The sequence below is a fragment of the Pteropus vampyrus genome, unplaced genomic scaffold (assembly GCF_000151845.1).
Source record: "Pteropus vampyrus isolate Shadow unplaced genomic scaffold, Pvam_2.0 Scaffold971, whole genome shotgun sequence".
NCBI lineage: Eukaryota > Metazoa > Chordata > Mammalia > Chiroptera > Pteropodidae > Pteropus > Pteropus vampyrus.
Genome location: NW_011889752.1, coordinates 11,140 through 16,959, shown reverse-complemented (window position 1 = coordinate 16,959; position 5,820 = coordinate 11,140).

Below are 5,820 nucleotides of genomic sequence, written 5' to 3'. Positions count from 1 at the left end.
ACCCTTTCTGTTCAATAACAGTTTTAAACATTTGTTTTTGAAAAATGTCATTGAGAATCACTTCCATCTTCAGACTGACTTCCATTTCACTTCTCGCTGTGCTATATTCCAATTGATTGTCAGCTTTGTCTGGGGTACTCTGAATTATCCACATGACGCCTTCTCTTAACAGTTTGCTCAAATATGCAATGGCCAAGATCTTCCTTCAACTGTTCTCCTATATTAAACCCAGCCCAACATTGGCATGTGCTAAGTGCTTACTGAGTTTTGATTGATTAATTTATATATAAGAATTTAGGATGAAAAAGAGAAAAACAATGTTCTTTATCAGGGAAGTTAAAATACACAAATGGAACCATAGCCATGGATCGTCACTACACAATCCAAAATTACTAGGAAAATGTAATTCACAGTCCGGGAAAAAACAAATAGAAACTGACTCTGAGATCGCTGAAGTTATTGAATTTAGCAAACAAATATTCTAAAGCATCTATAATAAATATGTGCAAAAAAACACTAAATAAAATGCATTCCAAAATTAAAAAAAAATTTTTCTTAATAAGTGAAAAGAAATAAAATCTCAGCAGAAAAATGAAAAGCACACACACACAAACAAATGGAAATCTTAGGACTGGAGTATAATAACTGAAAAATTCATTGAATGGGCTCAAAAGCAGATTAGAAATAGCAGAACAGAGAGTCTGTAAATGGATGAAGAAACTGGTGTGTTCATAAAATTAAATACTACTCAGAAACAAAAAGAAACTCTTCATTCATCTGTCGATATGGATGAATTTTTAACCATTATCATGAAAGTAAGAAATTAGACACAAAAGAGTACATATTGAATTATTTTATATAGATATAATTCCCCAAAAAGGCAAAAGCAATCTATGGCAACAAAAACCATGTTGATGGTTGCCAGGGATTATAAGTGGAAGGATGACATTGTCTATAGTGGGACACAGGAAACTTACAGGGCGATAAAAATATTCTATGTATTGATGTGTAGTGGTTACACAGCTGTATGCATTTGTCAAGACACTAAATGTTACACTTGAAATATGACATTATTTCATGTACCTTACATCAAATAAAAATGGTTTAAAAATAAAGTGAATAAAAACATTTAGGTTCTAGATCTCATAGTATCCATGACACTTCTTTTAATGGTTATTAATTCTTTCTTGTAAATATGAAATACAAAAGAATGGAAGGAGAAGCAGAAGGTGTGGGAAGATAAAGTGGGTAATATGTAGTGATTAAAGTTTACTCTCCAAAATAAAGAGACATTACACCCCAGGTCCCGCGTTTACTTGCTCCGTGATTCTGAGGACCTTTCGGGGCCTCGGAGTCCCTTCAGTAACATGGAGGATGTGGTGGCAGGGAGAAATAATCTTGAGAAGATTCGCCATTTCCACAAGATGAAGATTAAGTACGATTATGTACATGAAGTTCGTAGGACATGTTAAAGGTTCAGTGATTTTAGCCAGAATTTTTATTTTTAACCATAAGTGTTTATTTCAAGGTAGCCTAGGTCTCTAAATAAAATTGTGGGAAATGATCAACCTGATATGGTGGCTCCAGAATTATTTCTTTCAGTCAGACAGTGTGAGGAACCAGAGATGAGATTAGAGAAAAAAGATTATTTTCTTCTAATCTCACAAATGGCAAGTGACCTGGAATCATGTGAAAAAATAACTCTTCACAGATGTGATCTGTTACAGTTGACCTCAGGAAAAATGAAACTGAACGGAATGGAAATTTTCTTTTTGTCCTGGTAACAGATTCCCTAGATCATAATAAGAAGCCTAAATAATCAGAAAAGAGGGTAGACTTTAAAGGAAAGCGTTCGAAAACAGGAATCGAGAGGAAAAGGAGACAGAAAATAATGGGTTCTAGTATTATCACAATAAGCTGAGTGCAAGAATGTATATCTCTTCCCATACAAGGATTCAGGGCCCTATCTGCATTGTAATGTAAAATGTGTTATCTTCATTTGAGATAAAAAACGTACGTATTGTATTTTTTCAATGTTGAATAATTTACAAGGCCGAACATTTCTGGGAAAGAATTCAAAACCTTTATTAGGATGTAAACGGCCATGTTAAACACATCTAGTGGCTCCACTCAGTCTATGCAAGTGGAAGCAGCAAAGTGATTGACAACTGGTCCCACCTCTACCCCACCCAACCAATTTCCTCTTCTGAGACTGCTGCTTGCCCAAGTCCAACAATTCTAGGTGGAGCTTTCCACAAAACTGAATAAGACAAGTCCCAGGCTCGGAGCTGGGGATATTTTCCCAGGCACAGAGGTGCCAGAATGACTCTTCTCAGCATATTAAGGGCACTGATGGCCTCTGTCTTCCTTGACGAGGACAGTTGCTGACCGTGAGACTGAGGAGACAGTCTAGTATTCAGGGGAGGTAGTGGGCATGGACAGAGAAGATGAACAATGGCCAATTGAGACAAACACTCCTGGAAAATTAGAAAGAAGACAGGGAAAGGAAGCAGATTTTGACTCTTTCTGCCTTCACTGAAGCTTTACCTCCTGTTCCACAAGTTCTTGGTTACTCCTTTACAAGTCAGCTCATGGGATCACTCCTGTGTTTTCTTTTGTCTTCAGGATCCAGCATATCTCAGAAGGTCATTCAATCCCACCCGACAGCACCTAGGTGAGAGGGTAAGACTGTGGAATTGGCCTGTTCATATGACATCAAGTTGTACATTATGTATTGTATTGCTACAAAAGGCCTCTAGGGGTAAATCGATTCCCCTTATTTCTTAAAGGAAAAATGCAGAAGCCAATGCAACATGGCGCTCATATTCTGTGAACTTCCAGAAAGCAAATGAAACAATCAAGCTCATCATATCACTATCACAGGAAGAAGACTCTCCAACATATTTTTGTTGTTTCAGAGACCCTACTACAAAAATAAAAATAATAAAATAAAAGTAAATAAAAAGATGAAAGAATCTGAAAAAGAGCACATAACTCAACATGAGGCATTTGCCTAGTTTCCTGTTTTCAGGAAAGTCTTACTTACAAACCTTACCCAGACATCTCTTAGTAGCTAGTGGTTGATGTGTGTAAGATAAGATCTAGAAAGGAAACTGTCGTCTTCATTCGATAAAGCACTCCCTCACAGCCACCTTGGAGACCACACTGGAGCACGTCTAAAAGCCACACTCCTCAGATATCATCACATTTCTTCTCATGGAGTATGCCATAAAAAAGCAACATATGAAGGATGGTATTTTTAAATTACTCTTAAATATTCCAGATTTTATACCTGCTCAACTCAATCTTTGAGGGAAGATAGTTCTTTCTGCGTTCCTGGACTCAATTTTAACATGTATGTTAAGGTTGAGGAGGCTTCCCACACACACCGAACAGTTCTCCAGATACCAGCTGGGTATCCTACAATCTAATTCAATTATGACAATCTACCTAGAGATCATAACATCAGGTCCACAGCCAAAGGGCTTAGTCCTAAAATCCTGTCAGACACCAGTCACAAACTCGGGGTGTTCTCTGTGCTTCTGACCCATCAGCTACAAATTGGAGGTTGCAAGAATGTCCTTCATCTCAGGATGCCAATCATCAGTCCAGGGCGCTACCTGAACTTCTGGCTGACTGGGCATAAGTGAGAGGTTCCCATGACCCCTTACTTGGTACACTTAATTTACTTTTTAAAAAAGGGATGATGTTCAGTAGAAGTCAAAATACAGTAATTCAAGAAGCTAGACTTTCAGTGGCTCATGAAACAATAAAATTATTATAGGAAAACTTTGATATTTAAGTTAAAGGCAGTTTTAGTGTAGAACCTTCTATTGCAGGTCTTCTTGTTTCTGTTCCTCCAGGTGACATCACTGGACACCACTGCAAAAAGCATGTTAGGCTGAGTAAACCATCTTTCTTACTTGTGTTGTATTATTTTCTCTCAGTACTTTATCTCCATGGAGTTTTAACTTTAACGATGTTTATTCATGTGCTTTTACATAGTAGGTATAATTGTGAGGAAGCTGGTGAAAAGGGATGTTCTTATTCATAATTTATCTTCCTAAGATTTGTCATAGATGCTGATACTGTAAGCCCAGGGACTTCTGGATAGGTCCATGACAAGTCGGGGGAAGAAAAAGATGACCATTCTGTTCTCTAAAAAATGTAAATTCTGAAAATGACCCAGGTACTTGTCTTTTTTGTCTGAACAGTGGTAAGTGTCCACCCCCCGCAAAAAAAATATCCTGAATGTCTGGGAGAGAGAAAGGGCTGTTACCAACTGTAGTTATTCAGACAGAATGTGAATTGTTTTTCTTGGTACAGGAAGGAAGTTGGGAAAGACCTTGTCCTCCTAACAGAGATTCTTTCAAATGTAGATACAGAGCAAAACTTCAAATCAGTTAGTTCCATAACCTACCAGGAAGATGGAACAATTCTATTTTTAAATGTACCTCGGAACATAGCTTCAAAATATACCAAACATAAGTCAGTAGAATCAATTAGTGATATTAAAGTAGTAGAATTTGTTGATTTATAAAAAACAATAAACAAACATGCAATCATAGTTGTAGGTTTTAACACATGTCTCTCAGTAGAAGCATAGGTAAATGTCACATGCAAAATGAATATTCTTTATCTAATTTACATATGTAAAACATCTTACCCCATAGCAACGGAATACATATTCTTTTCAAATGCACTTGAAATATTTATCAAAGTTGACTGTTTTCTGGATAAGAAGCATTAATTAATTAAAACAAGCTTTTATCAATTTCAAAAAATTTAAATTATTCAGAATATAGTGTTTGATTATAGTAGTAAGCGAGAATTCAATAAGAAATACATAATTAAACTTTGTTCTTGTACCTTGCTAGATATCATAGCCATTTTTCAAATGCATTGCTATAGAGAAATATCAAAGTAGTGCTTAAGTCTGTGGTGGGGCAGATGTTTCATTCAGTCTTTGACTAGAGCAGTGTAACATTTTACGTATGATCTTTACTTCCTGCCTGGGAACAAAAATACCTGACAACCCCAAGAGCTCTGCACTCAGGCACTCAGAGAAGGGTTGGTCTCTGGGCTAAATTGAGAACAAGACAAATTTCAACCAGAAGACTTTCTATCATGCTCTGTCCTGGCCTGCTGTGGGCACTCATGGTCTCCTTTAGCTTCAGTAAGTGTGGCCTTAAACATGGGGCCTCAGCTTCCTCTTAGAGCTTAAGGATGGGACTAGGCAAGTTATAACTAGAAGGGGTATTAAGAGGGAAGTGGGAAGGGGAAATGAAACACTGTGTGATTCTTTTCTTTGTTCCTGTGTCTTAAATTACTCCATTCCTCATGACCCATCTGAGACATTTCAGAGGATCAAACCTGTTTTCTTTTTTTAATAGGATTCAGCATGACTGAGAGAGTAACCCAAGTTCAGACTACAGTGACAGGGCGGGAAGGAGAAGCTGTGACAATGGACTGCACCTATGAAACCACATTGAGTTATTATGGCTTATACTGGTACAAACAGCCTCCCAGTAGAAAGATGGTTTTCCTCATTTATCAGCACTCTTCTAGTCCAAATGCAAAGCGGGATCGGTACTCTGTGAACTTCCAAAACGCAAAAGAAATCATCAGCCTCACCATCTCTTCCTTGCAACTGGCAGACTCAGCAAAGTACTTCTGTGCTCTTGAGAACCACAGTAATAAAAATGATAGTGGAAGATTAACAAAAACCTTCAACTCCATTAAGGCAGCCACCTGCTCAGAGGCTTCAGGAAAACCCATGAACCACAGACAGGAAGGAGGCAGGCACTGTGTGTGATAGCA